Raw genomic sequence first — 19289 nt, 5'->3', positions numbered from 1 at the left:
GAGCATGCACAATGTCGGCACTAGTACAGTGTATATCCACCTTTCGCAGCAATGCAGGCTGCTATTCTCCCATGGAGACGATCGTAGAGATGCTGGATGTAGTCCTGTGGAACGGCTTGCCATGCCATTTCCACCTGGCGCCTCAGTTGGACCAGCGTTCGTGCTGGACGTGCAGACCGCGTGAGACGACGCTTCATCCAGTCCCAAACATGCTCAATGGGGGACAGATCCGGAGATCTTGCTGGCCAGGGTAGTTGACTTACACCTTCTAGAGCACGTTGGGTGGCACGGGATACATGCGGACGTGCATTGTCCTGTTGGAACAGCAAGTTCCCTTGCCGGTCTAGGAATGGTAGAACGATGGGTTCGATGACGGTTTGGATGTACCGTGCACTATTCAGTGTCCTCTCGACGATCACCAGTGGTGTACGGCCAGTGTAGGAGATCGCTCCCCACACCATGATGCCGGGTGTTGGCCCTGTGTGCCTCGGTCGTATGCAGTCCTGATTGTGGCGCTCACCTGCACGGCGCCAAACACGCATACGACCATCATTGGCACCAAGGCAGAAGCGACTCTCATCGCTGAAGACGACACGTCTCCATTCGTCCCTCCATTCACGCCTGTCGCGACACCACTGGAGGCGGGCTGCACGATGTTGGGGCGTGAGCGGAAGACGGCCTAACGGTGTGCGGGACCGTAGCCCCGCTTCATGGAGACGGTTGCGAATGGTCCTCGCCGATACCCCAGGAGCAACAGTGTCCCTAATTTGCTGGGAAGTGGCGGTGCGGTCCCCTACGGCACTGCGTAGGATCCTACGGTCTTGGCGTGCATCCGTGCGTCGCTGCGGTCCGGTCCCAGGTCGACGGGCACGTGCACCTTCCGCCGACCACTGGCGACAACATCGATGTACTGTGGAGACCTCACGCCCAACGTGTTGAGCAATTCGGCGGTACGTCCACCCGGCCTCCCGCATGCCCACTATACGCCCTCGCTCTAAGTCCGTCAACTGCACATACGGTTCACGTCCACGCTGTCGCGGCATGCTACCAGTGTTAAAGACTGCGATGGAGCTCCGTATGCCACGACAAACTGGCTGACACTGACGGCGGCGGTGCACAAATGCTGCGCAGCTAGCGCCATTCGACGGCCAACACCGCGGTTCCTGGTGTGTCCGCTGTGCCGTGCGTGTGATCATTGCTTGTACAGCCCTCTCGCAGTGTCCGGAGCAAGTATGGTGGGTCTGACACACCGGTGTCAATGTGTTCTTTTTTCCATTTCCAGGAGTGTACATACTCCATGCGAGCGACGTGATATCATGTTCCCGCGGCAGCGCGGCACCCAATAGCGCTCTCGTTGAGTCGCAGCCACCGACCGAGCACGCGTTATCGCTGCCCTAGACACCCACAGACTCAGCTGCGCGCCTGATGTAAGGCGGTCACGTGACGTGGCGGCTGGCGCATTCAGCGGGACACGGCCCGCTCCTCGGCCAGTGCGTCTCGCGCGGTCTGGCGGTGCGGTGCGCATGCGCGCGGCAGCTAACGGCAACAACAACAGCTGAGCAGCGCTTCCGGCTTCTGAAAGCCCGCTGCTTGTCCGCCGCTGACAATAGGTACAGTGCGCGCTCGCTCAGCGCCCCACATATGTGGGACTCGGAAAAAAAACTTTGCCTCTTACCTTCTCGTTATTATTGGGTTGGTGCACAAGTTCGTAGCGTTTTCCCGTAAGTGTAATAAACACAATATATTCACATAGTAGAAACTTTATTGATCAACATAATATTCTCCTTCACTATTTACAATAGTCTGCAGTCGCCGGGGTAACTTTTCGACTCCACGACTGTAGAAATCACTTAGCTTCGAGACGAAGAACTCGTCGATCCACGTTCGGAATGCATTTTCATCTGCAAAGGAAATTTCTTGAACGTTTTTCGATAGACAGCTGAAAAGGTGACAAATCTGAGGGTGCAAGATCAGGTGAAAAGGTGGGTGAAGAATGATTTCCCAATTCAACTCTAGTATAGTGTTTATTGTCAGTCTAGCAGAAAGCAGGTGGGCGTAACCGTGGAGTAGGGTCACTTCACGCAGTCTTCCTGGTCGTTGTTCTTGGATTGCGTCTACAAGACGTCTCAGTTTTTGGCAGTAAATGTTAGCAGTGACGTTTATACTTCGGGGAAGCAATTCGTAGTACACCACACCGACGCTGTTCCACCAGATGCATAACATTATCTTTTGTGGATGCGCGCAGGTCTTTGTATGGCGAGTTGCTGCTTTGTTTGGGTTCAGTCATTCCTTTCCTTTCCTTGTGTTAGTATATATACACCATTTCTCGTCACCAGTAACGATACGGGATAGGAATAGTCGGCGTTGTTCATGAGCCAATTTATGACTGGCAAGCAGAGATGCTCATATGTCCGCCCGATGATTTTTGTGCTTTTGGCTTAGAGCATTCGGTACTCATACAGTCGATTTCGGAACCTTCCGCATTCCACGCAAATGTCGCGCTATTGTGGAATGATCACAGTTCACCACATCTGTCAATTCTCGAGTACCCTGGTATGGATAATTGCGGATTAATGCGTTTAAATGATCTTCATCAAACCCCGAAGATCTACCTAAACATGGAGTGTCACTAACGTTAAATCCAGCCTCTGTTGATGGCATACACGGTACAAATGTTTCCGGCTTCCTACACTGCTACCACTCCACCATTGAACTCAAACAGAAGAATACGTCCGAAATGTTCCGATTTCTCCATTTGGCACTCCATCTTCTAGCGGCCACAGCTCCACTCACTATCTCCAAATTACCAAATGACACTATGTAAACTGAAATAGAAACAATGAACTACAAGTAGAAAAGACAGTCGGTAAATAATCCCATAGCAACCGGAATGCCAACATGTAAAACAAAAACGCCACGAACTTGCGCACGAACCTAATATATTAACAACCCAGTAGGTCTTGGAATATACTCATTATATGCTGGATAGTTTGCTTAGAGGTCATATTACTGATAGCACTGAATTTACATTTCTCATTTTATGCTCGTCTCACACACACACACACACACACACACACACACACACACACACACTAACAAGTCATGTACAACAACCATCATTTCAGAATTCTCTCCCAGCCATTCTGTGTGTCCATATTACTTTCATTGTCTCCTGATGGGATTTCTTTTCTACCCTCAGACCAAATGGTTACTGCCTTCTTGAGTTTTTGTTCCTGGCCGTTGATCAATTCGTGAATATTTATGCAAAATATTTGAACTTGTTTTCCTACTGTGTTATCGCTTGTCATATTACACCTACTCGAAACTGCGAGGTAGATTGATCGGTTTAGTTTCGTGATTTAAAGTAACGATTATATTTTTTGTTATGACATATTTTGCTACATGTTAAGAGCTATTTTGATCATTTACATATTTAATACGCCCTCAGTTTCTCTCGCCATCAAAAGAGGAAGAAGAAGCCATGTGAAGACGATGCACAAAGCTGAGTCAGTAGCTGTATGGTCAGCAGTGAGACTGGCAAGAACTCGAGTACCTTTATAACATCCTTTGTATAACAGTTAATCGAATTACTGCGAAAAATAAAAATAAAATGTAAATTAAATAAAACATTCGGCCTTGTCTGCTTTACTTCAAATTAGTTCCACTTGATCCACCTTATCCACATTCGCAGTGCATCAACACAGAAATGTTTCTGCCTTGCGAATCCGAAGATGTCACAAGAAAAAATTTTCTCTATCGAGGGCCATGGTCACCAAAAGAGAGAGAGTAAAATTAAAGGCTACTTCTTTTTAGGCCGTCTTTTAGTGGTCCATAGAAATCCACAACTTATTTCAATTCTTTTCATACGGCCATAGAATTTTCGCATGCGGTTTCTTTTTTTCTTTTCTTTTTAAATCCGAAATCTCCGTATACTATTGAACTGGCGTATTTGCTTTTTATAGTCTGTATGTTTCTTCTTCACTCTCTTCTGGGCACAAGATTTTCCTCACTTCTTTTGGATCTTCCTGCCCGTTGATGCTATGCCTCTCTTTCTATTTTAAATGAATGTTTGAGCCCCATAAAATATTATGTTTCAGCGAAGAAGATGTAATGAACTAGTTTTGCGTATCTTGTGCTGCAGTTTTCATTTTTTTGTAAAAATATATAATGAATCAATTTTTTGTAATGCATTTTATCACTACCGTCAAAAATCATTGTAGAGTTGCCCCCATGTGGATCAACCGCTTTACAAGGTCCGTGGTCAAGGCCCTTCGATTATTATCCGTCTGGATCATCAGGGCACAATGCGTGTGAATTCCATGTCTGCTTGAACTAACACCGGATGTTCCCTGTCGTAGATACAAAGACTGGCAGCCGTGAATGGCCGTATCTTGTTTCACTGACGGGTGAGAACAACGAAAATATTGGAAAATCTGAACTGGTTGAAGCTGGACTAAAGGCCCCTGATATCGAGAGCAAACTTAGATTGTTGCAATACTATTTTTCGGACATAACCTACAAAAAAATTTACCCACCTTCTATTAATCCTACTGTGGCCACAATGATGACAGTAAATATTTCCCACCGGTAGCACACAAGTTCTAATTCTTTCCATGGTCCATCCATGACTGGGACTAGAGGAAAGAAAATGTACGTACTGCCATGGTACTTTTATACTAATTTGTGCAGTACAGACGTCGATCTAGATTTTTTCATTTGCTCTGATCGTGTGGCTGTCGTCTGCTGCAAGAAAAAGCGTTTGATCTATTAAATGAGTATCTTATGGGCAGTATTCGTACGTAGGAATTTACCTTGCACGTAACAGATTCGTCAAAGAAATTAGTTCCTGAAGATATATTTTAACATGTGCCACAGAAGGGTCTATAGTCCTGAAGAAGAACTTTGAAGCATTACAGAATGTGGACTTAGAAACTGATACAAGAATGGGACAAATATAATGACTAACAAGGTAATGTAGAACATTTCGCCGGCCGCGGTGGTCTAGCGGTTCTAGGCGCTCAGTCCGGAGCCGCGCGACTGCTACGGTCGCAGGTTCGAATCCTGCCTCGGGCATGGATGTGTGTGATGTCCTTAGGTTAGTTAGGTTTAAGTAGTTCTAAGTTCTAGGGGACTGATGACCACAGATGTTAAGTCCCATAGTGCTCAGAGCCATTTGAACCAACCATTTGTAGAACATTTCTGTAGAGGTAGGTGGCTTGTTGGAGGACCAGTTTCAATTGAAGACGCTATCTGGGACGTATCTCTTTCGAAACGCCGAAACTCGGCCCGATTGGCTACGTTAAGGTCGTTACACACATATAGTCCGAACCTTCATGAAAAAAAAAGTTTGTGGTAAGGACTATAGGGCCAAACTGCTGAGGTCTTCGGTCCCTTGGCTTACACACTACTTAATATGACGTAAACTGACTTACGCTAAAGACAACACACGCACTCATGGCCGAGGGAGGACTCGAACCTCCGACGGGACGAGCCGCTCCGACCGCGACAAGACGGCCTAGACCGAACGGCTATTCCGCACGGCGAACCTTTACGAGTTTGCCAGGGACTCTAGGGACGTTTACCAAGCTGGTCGTGGCCTTGAACAACAGTTCATAGCGCAGCTGGGAAACCCCCCGTACGCTAAAAAGCCTCCAAAAATATGTTCAAATGTGTGTGAAATCTTATGGGACTTGAAACTTCCAGACAGATTAAAACTGTGTGCCCGACCGAGACTCAAACTCGGGACCTTTGGAAGGTAGGAGACGAGATACTGGCTGAAGTAAAGCTGTGAGTACCGGGCGTGGGTCGTGCTTCGGTAGCTCAGTTGGTAGAGCACTTGCCCGCGAAAGGCAAAGGTCCCGAGTTCGAGTCTCGGTCGGGCACACAGTTTTAATCTGCCAGGAAGTTTCATATCAGCGCACACTCCGCTGCAGAGTGAAAATCTCATTCTTATGGGACTTAACTGCTAAGGTCATCAGTCCCTAAGCTTACACACTACTTAACCTAAATTATCCTAAGGACACACACCCAAGCCCGAGGGAGTACTCGAACCTCCGTCGGGAGCAGCCGCACAGTCCATGACTGCAGCGCCTAAGACCGCTCGGCTAATCCCGCACTACAAAGCCTCCGTCTGTTCATTTATTTATCTGTTTATTTATTCATTTATGCATCTCCATGAGACCATATGACCCACTTAGTCATAGAATATATATTAGAGTATGACAACTAGAATGTTTATAAACCAAGAATTAAAAATTTAGTAGAACGCGAAACAAAAAGAGAGTGTACGAAACAACAACACACTGCACGGAAAAGCTCTCAACAAATGTGAGGAACTTGCGTACAGAATGAGCCATAAGGAATCTTTTCGACTTGGATTTGAATATTTTTTTTTCAGTTTTGCTGGCAGCTTATTGAAAATGAAACTGCTGAATAATACACGCCATTCTGCACAACGCTGAAGGAAGTGTTAGCCAACTGTCGTCTAATGTTCACTGAATGACTGTTCTATTTTTCTCTGAGTGAGTTAGTACTGTCAAAAACAACTTGTGTGATGAAATATACATACGGGGATGACATAGTTGCAATTCCAAGACACCTGAACAACAACTTACACGAATTTCGATAACTGATACAGATCAGTCTCTCCGCCCTATTCTGACCTAAGAATATTCTTGGTGTGTACACAGAATTGCCCCAAAATATAGCAGCACACTCTATGATAGTGGCTACTGTTCAAGTCTCTCTCGCCTCTAAGGTTATGTTGTTTTTTGTCTTCCTGTTGTCACTGAGTGAATATCATAATGTTCCCTCGTTTAATGGAACGCTTTATAGTCAGATATGAGAACGGGCCCTTATTCGGCAGGTGACGAGAAGCGAATATCTCGACACAAAGTGACTAATACGAAGGCTGTCAATAAACCAGAGAAGCTGAGGAAAGCCCACGCGAAATTATGTACTGGAGAACAATAAAAATATCAGCACGCATATCGAAAAGATAGAAAGAAAAAAAATGATGTAAGGACTTACTGAAGTCAGAGACGTACACTTACTACCACCAGAAATTTTGATACCTCATAAATTGTGAACGAAACAGTGTCTCAGTAACTTCCTTTGGTCTTAGTTCTTTGCCTCTGTATGACAAGGGTAAGTGGTTACATGCGTAACTTGGTCTGTTTATCGATGAAATCTTCTCCGATTGCACAGGGAAATATGTTTTTATTACTGGAATCTAAAATTATTTTCCGCTTGCATGTCCTACAAATACGCCTTCTCTCACTTTTTCTTCTGATAGGCGAGAAAACTTGTCGCTCAGCTACTTGAAAAACTGTTTCATTACGGCCAACTTCGTAAATAAAAGTGTCAACAGGATTTATTTTTTTTTCATGTCGAAGAGGGACCTGCGTAAGACGTACTTCAAGCATTTTCTTGCTGTCCAATTTATTCCGGGTCAATGTTGCCCTATTATCTCATTAACACAACTGAGATTATATATCAAATTTACAGAGTGTATCATAATTATTGGCGTAAACGCATACAGTTGAATGTACACGATGCCGTAAGTAACGCAGGTCCGCAAACGAACTGTTTGCGAGATATTGTAACTTTTTGGTTACCTGCCACCGCTGACTGGATTCTGTGGAAACGTCATCTTATTTAGGAAAAGGTCGCAGTACTGTACAACATTAAGGAAAGTTATTAGAGATACTTTAACAGAATTACAGGTTATTGATTCGTGACTCCATGGAGTGCTGAGTGCACAACGACCATATATGTTAAATTAAAAGGAAGGTCAGCGCTGGACGTAATATTGATGTTTTATTGATAGCAGAATCGATTTTCGACCACATAGTGATCATCTTCAGTGCTCTACAAATTAAACTCAGACACTGGTATTAAGTTATCAATAACCAAAACTGAGAACCGATTCTGCTATCAATAAAACATCAATATTACGGTTTACGCTGACCTTTCTTTTAAGAAGTACAGGTGTTCTGAACGAACTCGACAATAGTCACATGACAGTACTCGCAGTTAAAGGAAGTGTTCGAAGTGTCATCCTTGTACACGGAGGCAAGCTTGTACCAGTCGCCACAATGAGTTTCGAATCTTCAAACAGATCTGGAGCATTTACAAGCTTTTGACAAGCATCGAATAGCCTCTGCTCCAATTTTTCAGCCGTATTAACCAGAGTGGTATACAATACGTCTTTAAGGTAGTCCCAAACACAAAGATCCATGGGATTCGGATCAGGTGATGTTGGACGTCACGTTACAGGTCCTCTTCGTCCAGTCCAGCTTTGGCCTATCGGTGCGTTAGATGTCTCACAATAGCAGAAAAATGTGCCAATACTACATCGCTCATGTACCACATCCCGTGTCGTTGCTGTAAGGGAACATCCGCAAGCAGTGTTGCAAGATGATGTGGCAGAAATCGAGGGTGATTCCGTCCACTGAGTTTTTGGTAACACACACGGCCCAATAAACCGATCACATTGTACCCCTAACCACACATTCAATGAGAAACGTGGATAATGTGAAGACTCATGCAGAGCATACTGGCTGGAGCCTAAATGACTCCAAACGTGAGAATTATTTTAACTGAGCACGCCATCACAAATGAGCCCTTCTTCATCAGTGAAACAATGTTAGTATTAAACGTAGGGTTGCCCAGAACTTGCTGTTACAGTCACTAATAGAACGTTAGGCTTGGACCAAAGTCCGCCTCACTAAGACACACAGCTCGTTGGAGATGGTTAAGTGTACATTACATTGCGATGTGTTACTCTTAAAACACTACTTTGGCTCGTTCCATAAATTCGTGTGACGAGTCTCCTCGTCGAGATTCCTAGAGAGGGTTCGACTGTTTCCAGCACAACATCTTCAAGTACAGGTGTAAATCGTGCAAGTCTACCCGCTCCTGCAGTGTGTGCAAAGCTTCCAGTTTCTCAGAAGCGCTGATGCACCCTAGTAAACATTGGACACTTAGGCAACGTATGCTTGTTGGTACAAGCGGGCAGCCTCCCGTATATTGCCGTTAGCCCTACCATACATGGAACGCATATCCGCATACGCCTCAGTACAGTAGTGTTCCATACGAAGCCCACGAGAAAGACAGGCCGCGGCGCGTGCATCACGAAGGTAGTCCTGAACTTGCTCGCTCGCTCAGCTCAGCAGACAGAATGCGTTTCTAAACCTGTTAACGCGCAGCTGGGCGTGTAAGTACTAACGAGAATTGCATCTTCCACTGGACTCTGCTATTATGAAGTCTTACAAACAGCACCACAACAAACTTTAATTTAAGATCAATACTCGATATAAATGGTATAACGGCTTGTTTATAGCATTTAGTCTCTTCTGCTTAACTGTGCTCATTACATGCTGGAAGTGGTGCCTTATGCAACTGATAATCATTTTAGCGTGATTTTATTTTTTGTTACGCCAGTACAGCCGTAACAATTTATACGTAGGCTCATGGACTTCCCATCATTATAGGAGTAATAATAGTAAGATTCCATAATAGCGGATTCCAGTAGAATATTCAGTTTTCGTTTGTACGGACACGCCTGGTTACGAGTTAACAGGTGTAGAAACGTAGTTTGTCTGCTGATTTGAGCGAGGTAGCGAGCGCAGGACTACCTTCGTGAAGTACGCGCCGCGGCCTCTCTTTCTCGTAGGCCTCGTTTCCGTATTACCACCAACACTCGTCTGACACAACTGGCGCTCCGCAAACAACGGACGTGGGTGTTACTCTGACTGTGTACTGAGCTGTCGTATCCATTCTGTTCACAGCTCCGCGTCTCCAAAATGTAAACAAAAACCAATCGACGGACCTGTGTGTGACGTTTATACAGAATCACATCAGCAGTGACTGGTAATCATAAAGTCACAAACGTATCGCAAACAACTTATTTGCGGAGTTACGTTTACTGAGACAGTATTCTTCTAGTATCGTGTCCTTTCACCTGTACCCGTTGACACAATTTATTAAGATTAGGGAACGGATATGTACATGAATAAATACTTTTTGTTCATAGATAAAAGACTATAACTAACACAGAAATTCCGAAAGAGCACACACAAATCGTATACGAAAATCTGTTTTACATTAAAATACATAATTATTTATATATTTTAAGTAAATAAACATCTTAAAAATTTCTGTTAAAAACATAATTTTTCACTTCTCTTTCTTTTAATTTTTAAATTTAGCAAAAACTCTCTAGCGTAGACATATTATCTGAAAGGAATTTGAATGACCTTCTTTCGCAAATGTACTGACTTCCACCACACGTGGATTGATTCACTCAAAGCCCCGAAAATGGAAGCTGTTAAATAGAAGAAATTTAGAAGTGTGTTCGAAAACGAAAATGGTGGACTTCATATGAAGTGTGAAATTGCCAAGGTTTTGGGAGGAGTAGTAGATGCTGGTGAAATTGAAAATGAGATGTGAAAGACTATCGTCGTGTGATGTTGAAAGCAACAGCTCCCAGTATCGTGCATTGTTTCGAGACAACCGACATTGATTTGTAGTGGAAAACTTGGAGAAAGTATTCGTGATCTACTGCAATAGCGGCTTGCTTCAATCCACTAATGCGTTAGCATGACTTGTAACTGATTTTTCAACGAAAGTATGTACATTTTACAATAGTGAAACAAAATATTTTTCTATTTTTGTGCATATTCTTATGTTTTTCCTACATAAAAATAATGTAATTTAAAATTTTTTAGCACTTAAAAGTCCATTCCTTAATTACAATACACTTTTGCTATCACAAAGATTGATAAAAATTATGTTTTAAATATTGAGTTTTAATTATGAAAAACTAATGGAAGAGACGCCTTTTTTAATCAAATTTTTATTCTAAAGTATCATATTATAATTTTAAAAATCGCAAGAATATGTCATTTCCATTATAAGTTTTTTTTTCTTCAGTGGCCTATGGAATCGGCCGAGTGCCATCGTTATCTGAACCAACGTTTCAACGCGCGTCCTACACGGCATCTTCAGGCGATTTCAGCTGACACACGTTTAATCCTTGCATCTAGACGAGAGTTGTGAACCGAGTGATAGCGTCACATGAAAGCAACGTCTTAACGACTGCTCAAGAAAATGTCGAAGATAAGGAGTTCAAACATTACTGCAAGATAAAGTCTTCTTATGAATAATTTTTTTCCCCTCGTTTCGTTTACGGAAAAAAAAACGTTTGTGAAATAAAGTTAGTGTGAGAGAAACTGTTTCTCTTAAATAGTCTCACCTTTCACGAAGCTTTTGCGCGTTTTCTCGCGAACACAGGCCTAAGTTCCAATATTCAAATGTGTGTGAATTCCTAAGGGACGAAACTGCTTAGGTCATCGGTCCCTGGACTTACACACTACTTAAACTAATTTATACTAAAAACAACACACACACCTATGCCCGAGGGAGGACTCGAACCTCCGGCGGGAAGGACCGATCGTGTAAGTAGTTAGGGGTAATACTAAAGAACGAATATGTAAAATGTGTAGTGGGCAAGACGAGTAGAATACGAAGATTTATTGAAAAAGTTGAAAAGTTCTGCAAAACTGCGGTGCATATGTAGAGCAAACAGCACGTAAAACGCTATTGCGATCAGTTCTAGCGTATTTTACCACCGTTTGGAGTACTCATTAAAAGTATGTGACTACAGGCACTAAACGAATTGACAGACCTATTCCTACGACTGTAACAGTTCTGCACAGTCTCTATGGAAGTGTAACGAAAATGGTCGGGATACTGAAACGCGAAAATTTGGAAAAAAAGAACGGAAGGAAGATTAGGTTTTAAAGTCCCGTCGGTGACGAGGTCATTAGGGACGGGACACAAACCCGAATTTCCGTTCGGAGCGAAGTGGTGCAGTGGTCAGCACACTAGACTCGCATTCGGGAGGGAGACGGTTCAAACCCACGCACGGCCATCCAAATTTAGGTTTTCCGTGATTTCCCTAAACGCCTCCCGGCAAACGCCCGCGTGTTTCCTTCCCCATCCCCAAAACAATCCGACCTTCTGCTGCATCACTTATGACCTCGACGTCGACGGGACGTTAGGGATTAATCCTAATCTTCCTTTTTTCTTGTTCGAAATTCGGTAGGTTGGGGAAGGAGATGAGCAATGTACTTTTGAAAGACACTATCCAGGCAGTTGCTTTAGGAGATTTAAGGAAACCACTTGAAACCTAAATCTGAATATCTGGACGACTGGATGGGGATTCGAACCACCATCCTCTGAATGCGAGTCCATTGTCTTAACGCTGCTCTGTCACGCTCGGTTTCTCTCGCGAAACATTGCTAGGTTAATTTGGAGAACCTGTACCCGACAGAAACCGTGAGACAGTGGTACTGCGTGGGGATCATTAAACTTGGCCACCTACAAAGGGATACAGAGACGTATTTTTCCCTCGCTCGGTGAGTGAATAAAACAGGACCGAAAAACGCAAGCATTAGTACGAAATATCCTCCGACAGGAACTGTACTGTGGTTTGCGGGATATACACTATCAGATGAAAACATCCGGGCGCCCCTGTATAACGCGCAAATGGCCACTAGATGTCACGGGACGCGGACTCGACAATAGGAAAGGAGGCGGAAACACTGTGTTACTAGTAGAGAAACAGCAACATCAAAATGGATCCCTAAGAAGTCGCAAGTTGGACAGTCAGACGTAGGTACGAGGAAGGTAACTGCGAAAAAACTTTGAATAAAAGAATAAATACTTCGGTTCATCAACGAAAGAAGAAATTACTAAGGAAATGACAGGAATACAGAAATACAGCTCCGAGCCAGGTGGCGCAGTGGTTAGCACCCTGGACTCGCATTCGGGAGGACGACAGTTCAGCCGGCCGTAGTGGCCGTGCGGTTCTGGGCGCTACAGTCTGGAGCCGAGCGACCGCTACGGTCGCAGGTTCGAATCCTGCCTCGGGAATTGATGTGTGTGATGTCCTTAGGTTAGTTAGGTTTAATTAGTTCTAAGTTCTAGGCGACTGATGACCTCAGAAGTTACGTCGCATAGTGCTCAGAGCCATTTTTGACGACAGTTCAAACCCGCGTCCAGCCATTCTGATTTAGGTTTTCCGTTATTTCCCTAAATCGCTTCAGACAAATACCGGGATGGTTCTTTTGAAAGGGCACGATTTCCTTCCATATCCTTCCCCAACCCGAGAATGTCCTCCGTCTCTAACGACATCGTTGTCGACGGGACTTTAAACACTAATGTCCCACGCTTCCTCCTCCAGGAATACAGCAATAAAAATCCCTTAGGAACTAAAGAAGCCGAAAATGAAGGACAGCCAAATGGCTGAAAAAAAGAGGTCATCTTCGGAGGACTTAGCTTGCATGTTGAAAACTCAAAACTACCTCCGATGAAATGGGTGGTAGCCGGCCGGAGTGGCCGAGCGGTTAAAGGCGCTACAGTCTGGAACCGCACGACCGCTACGGTCGCAGGTTCGAATCCTGCCTCGGGCATGGATGTGTGTGATGTCCTTAGTTAGGTTTAATTAGTTCTAAGTTCTAGGCGACTGATGACCTCAGAAGTTAAGTCGCACAGTGCTCAGAGCCATTTGAACCATTTTTTGAAATGGGTGGTAACATTAAGAGTGCAATCGCATGTCTATTGTTAAGTGCATAGAAGAGTGCGGCCTCTTAGAAAAGAGTGCAATGAACGCCTCTATGACTTGAGAGGAGCAGGAATTGGAGTCGATATTGAAAACGTAGGGGATCCAGTTATAGAGTCAAAAGACCTCTCGAGACAAGGGCAGAAAACGTATACAACTTTCCATTGGAATTTCTAAAATTACAGGTGGAAGTGGAAATCAAACGACTGTCATGTAGAAAATATGAGACTGGTGACATACCATCAGACTTTCGGAAAAATATCATCCATACAGTTTTGACGACAGCAAGAGCAGATATCTCTGAGAACTATCACACCATCAACGTAACAGTGCATGCATCCAACTAGTGACAAGGATTATATATATAAGAATAGAAAAGAAAATTGTGGATCAGTTAGATTACGATCGTTTGCCTTTAGGAAAGGTAAAGGCACCAGAGAGGCAGCTCTGGCAAGACGCTTGACAGTTGAAGCAAAACTGAAGAAAAACCAAGACTCGTCCTTTGGATAAGTCGACCTAGAAATCACGTTCGACATTATGAAATGGTGCAAGATGTTGGAAATTCTGAGAAAAGTAGGGTTAAGTTACAGAGAAAAACGGGTAATACAGAGTATCTGCAAGAACCAAGAGGTAAAAATAAAATTAAAAGACCAAGAGCGAATTGCTCGGATTAAAAAAGGGAGTAAGACAGCGATGCAGTCTTTTGTCCCTGCTGTGCAATGTATACATCAAAGAAACAATGACGGAAATAAAGCAAAGGTTCAAGAGAGGGATTAAAATTCTGGACGGAAGGTTATCTATGATAAGATTTGCAGTTGACCTTGCTATCCTCGGTGAAAGTAAGAAATAATTACGGGATCTGCTGACTGGAATGAACCATGTAATGGGTGCAGTGGATGGATTGAGAATATTCCGGAAAAAGACAAAAGTAAGGAGAAGCTTAACATCAAAATTGGTGGTCGCGAAGTAGACGAAGTTAAGCCAATGTGCTAGCTTGCATTCAGTATCACTTATGACGGACGAAGTGAGGAAGACGTAAAAAGCAGAACATCAAAGACAAAGAGGGCATTCCTGTCCAAGAGAAGTTAGCCAGTTTTCAAACAAAGACCTCAATTTGGGGAAGAGTGTAGGTTTGGAGCACACCATAGTGTGAGGCATGGACAGTGGGAAAACAACGGATATTCGAAGCATTTAAGATGTAGTGCTATAGAAAGATGTTGAAAATTAAATGAACAAGATAAGGAATGAATATGTTCTCCGCAGAATTGGCAAGGAAAGAAACTGTGGTGTCACAGCCAGTCACCACACTTGCTAGGTGGTAGCTTTTAAATCGGCCGCGGTCAGTTAGTATACGTCGGACCCCCGTGTCGCCACTGTCAGTGATTGCAGACCGAGCACCGCCACACGGCAGGTCTAGAGAGACTTCCTAGCACTCGCCCCAGTTCTACAGCGGACTTTGCTAGCGATGGTTCACTGTCTTCATACGCTCTCATTTGCAGAGACGACAGTCTAGCATAGCCTTCAGCTACGTCATTTGCTACGACCTAGCAAGGCGCCATATTCTTCAAGAATGTATTCTGAACAGGTAATATTGTGAATCATGCATCGTCAAAAGCGACGTTCATCATTAATGGATTAAAGTTAAGTATCAAACTAATTACGTGCGCTTTTTGAATTCTCATTCCTTGTCATGTTCCAGACCTCACGTCAGTATAGTTCTTCCCTCCTAACGCCAGCCTGCGTGAGCTAAAACGCGTGCGTTTCGGCCTCCATTCGTAACACGGTGTTGGCTCTTCTGCCAACGCAACAGAAACATATGGAAACACGGACAAGAGGAAGAGACAGGATGAGGGTACATGCGTTAAAACATCAGAGAATAACGTGAAAAAAAAGTCGGTCACGAGAGCTCACTGACTTGGAACATGTGCTAGTCATTGGATGTGACCTGTGTACCAAAGCCGCCCGCATCTCGTGGTCGTGCGGTAGCGTTCTCGCTTCCCACGCCCGGGTTCCCGGGTTCGATTCCCGGCGGGGTCAGGGATTTTCTCTGCCTCGTGATGGCTGGGTGGGTGTTGTGTGCTGTCCTTAGGTTAGTTAGGTTTAAGTAGTTCTAAGTTCTAGGGGACTGATGACCATAGATGTTAAGTCCCATAGTGCTCAGAGCCTAATGTACCAAAGCCGTCAGGGATATTTGAATAATTCTGAAGCAAAAACAGTAAGGGACAGCCACAGCTAAACCAAGAGCAGGCAGATCTGACGGACAGAGCCCAGTAGAAGGAGTCACTCGCGAGTTCCGCAGTGCTACCAACAGCCCATCTAGCACAGTGAATGTGTGTATGGAGTTGAAAAGAATGGGGTGCAGTGACCGAGCACCTGTGCTGAGTGACGCTTGAGGTTGCGTGAAGAGCGATGCCACTGGAAAGTGGATGACAAGAGACGAGTGCTTTGGAGTGATGAAACCTTTGGCAATCCGATGGTAGGGTTTGGGTTTGGCCATCGCCTGGAGAACGTTACCACCAATCATTCGTAGTGCCAACACCGAGTTACGTAGGAGGTGGTATTTCAGTGCAGGAGTGCTTTTCATCGCTAGGGTGAAGTCACCTTGTGCCGCGTAAGGAAACTCTAAATGCTGAAGGATACGAGCACATGTTACAGTATTGTTCACTGCGTGCAGCAGCAGAATGACAGTTCTCTGACTCTATGACTCTGTTATAAACTATCATCCCTGAAGTAATGGTTTGTGGACAATGAAGTTGCCGTAATGAGTGACCTGCTCAGAGTCTCGACCTGAACTCAACGGAACGCCTATAGGATGGGTTAGAACGTCTACCTCTCTCTAGACCTCAACGTTCAACATCACTACCTTCTCTCGTTTCGGCTCTTGAGAAAGAATGGGCTGCCATTCCTCCACAGAAATTCAGACATCTCACTGAAAATATCCAAAGGAGAATTAAAAGTGTCATAAAACCAAAGAGTTATTTGTAGAAGTGGAGCCTTCACGTACGCCTGAAGGAAGCAGCCGTGAGCGGATGACACCTCTTAATATGAAGTACAGGGGAGAGGCAAAATAATGTGAGCCCTTGTACTTACTTGGGAATGGTTTATTAATAGGGGGTTGGACCCCCATTTGCCCGTAATACAGATGCGATTCTTCTTGGAATACTGGCACATAACGATTGTATAGTCTCCAGTGGAATACTATGCAACTCTTCGATAAGAACCTCTTCTAACTCCTGTAGTGACGAGGGAGGTGGAAATCTGCTCCGGAGTCTGCGCTCCAATACCGCCCACAAGGGTTCGATAATGTTCAAGTCTGTGGAGTGTGCTGGACAGGGAAGGCATTGCAGTTCAGTTTCATGCTTCTCATAACACGATTGTACTGTCCTCTCTATGTGAATGGAAGCATTATCGTCTCGAAACATGTCGTAATTGCTGGAGAACAACATTTGACTCATGGCGTGCACCTGATCACCTAAAATGTTCACGTAATCGTTGGCAGTAACACGGCCTTCGAGAGTAGTGATGGGACCAGCAGAATACCACGATGTGGCTGCCCACACCATCACACTTTCACCTCCACGCTTAATCGAGGGAATCAAGGAATCAGAACTGAAGGATTCTTTTGGCGTTGTCCAGACGTAAACTCGGCCCGATGTTGGAAATAACGAAAACGGTGACACTTCTGACCATATGACGTGTTTCCACTGATCGGTTGTGCGGGACGTATGTTCCTGACACCATGTTTTACGCTTCTTTGTGTTGGTTGTCACTGATGTTTTCGGTACAGCAGCTCGTCTATGAATATTCGCATTATGGAGTTATCGGCGGACAGTGTCGATAGATACGGGGCCTCGAAGATGGCTATTGAACTCTTCAGTCACTTTAGCCGCCGTAGTTTTGTGTTGTTTTGGGGGGTTGGGTTGATTTGGGGGAGGAGACCAAACCTGCATCAGTGTCGTCGGATAAGGGAAGGAATTCAGCCGTGCCCTTTCAAAGGAACCATCCCGGCATTTGCTTGAAGCGATTTAGGGAAATCACGGAAAACCTTAATCAGGATGGCCGGACGCGGGATTGAACCTTCGTCCTCGCGAATGCGAATCCAGTGTGCTAACCACTGCGCCACTTCGTTCGGTCCACGTTGTTTTGACACAATCTGTGTTAGCGTATCGCGATCTCCGTCATTTAGTTTTGCGCCCACATGATGATGTCTTACCATGTTTCGTGTGGGCTATCATGACTGTTGAAACAATTACTCTTGAAACATTCAATAAGTTGGCTGTCTTGGTTACTGATACTCCAGCTAATCGGGCCACCATAACCTGCCCTCTTTGGAACTCTTGTTAGGTCTTTCATTGCACGTCGAACTCGGCCTGTGAACGCAAATACGAAGTGTGCATTACTCGTAAACAACCTGCACTGATGCCTAGTCCGTACTGAACACCCACAGTCCAGAGCTACACGTGCCTTACCTGCGTTGTTGACAGTCAGACGCAACCATCTCACTACCACTACTGTTAACATTGTTTTGGGTATCCCCTGTAGCCATCACCGAATCTCGCAAGACTAGAAAAATCGCAACGTTAAGCTGGAGCGTGTGTGACGATGTAGTAGAGGACATCCTCAGTATCTAGCCTACAGGCATTTTCCTTGCGGATTACCTCTGCGAGAGGAGATATCTGTCGTTTAACGGGATAGAACACTCACTTATTTAACGTATGATCGGTATTATTATGACGTATAGGCTCAAATGGCTCTTAGCACTATGAGACTTAACATCTGAGGTCATCTGTCCCCTAGAACTAAGAACTACTTAAACTTAACTAACCTAAAGACATCACACATATCCATGCCCGAGTCAGGATTCGAACCTGCGAACGTAGCGGTCGCGCGGTTCCAGACAACAGCGCCTAGAACCGCTCGGCCACCCCGGCCGGCTATGACGTATATCTCACCCACCGGAGAAGATCAAGTACATCATTCGGAGCGTATGTGGTCATCTTACATTTAGAGATTACGCTTTTGTAGTAAAGATCAATATCTTTACGTTGTGTAACAGCTTGCACCGGACGTTGTTAGTCACTTCCGTTTCGATTTTTACCTCAAATGGATTTTGCCTAATAGTTACGTTATAATACGAAATTGGCGATAGTAACGTTATTAACTGTATCCACAGCTTTCAGACTGCTGTCATTGTCAAAAAGATACAAGGACAACAAATAACAGTGGTAGTTAACGGAAGCAAATCATACACTTCGCTAAGAAAAGCGCCAGTACGAATTCACGGTTCATAACTGTTATGTGCAGAAAGTACGTCGTAAGGTATAAGTCAATGGTCGTTTATGAAGCAGAGGCCACAAAAAACTGCGTGGACGGCTTTATCGTCTCAGATACAAATCTGCGTTGTTGATGTCGGATGAAGAATGCGTAAACCAGGCCACTACAGTGCACAAGCTTTCAGGAGAGTAGCGCGAGAAAGAATTCATGAACTGGAGCAGTAGGTTGTGCAGAATGTGCGAGAGAAACGCAATTAAAGCTCGACAGCACACGAGGAGTTATCAGAATAAAGACGCCGAGATAAGAGGAATTTTCCAGCGGCAGGCGGCACAGAATTCAAAGCGAGAACGAACTCAGGTGTGCCGGTGACAAAAGCGGCAGGGATTAC

The 19289-nt window shown here is 44.6% G+C and overlaps 1 protein-coding gene across 3 annotated transcripts in view; it reads left to right on the top strand.

The window, feature by feature from the left end:
* Positions 1-1481: 1481 nt before the first annotated feature.
* LOC126237364 (neutral ceramidase-like) overlaps positions 1482-19289 on the top strand; it is a 563642-nt gene continuing 545834 nt past the window's right edge. For all 3 annotated transcript variants that reach the window (XM_049947432.1, XM_049947435.1, XM_049947437.1), the window contains exon 1: positions 1482-1610. The gene's annotated coding sequence lies outside the window, so the exon portion shown is untranslated. The remainder of the gene's footprint in view (positions 1611-19289) is intronic.

Source organism: Schistocerca nitens, chromosome 2 (assembly GCF_023898315.1).
Source record: "Schistocerca nitens isolate TAMUIC-IGC-003100 chromosome 2, iqSchNite1.1, whole genome shotgun sequence".
NCBI classification, from domain to species: Eukaryota; Metazoa; Arthropoda; class Insecta; order Orthoptera; family Acrididae; genus Schistocerca; species Schistocerca nitens.
The sequence above is the reverse complement of the archived record's forward strand: the minus strand, read 5'-3'. Positions and strand labels throughout refer to the sequence as shown.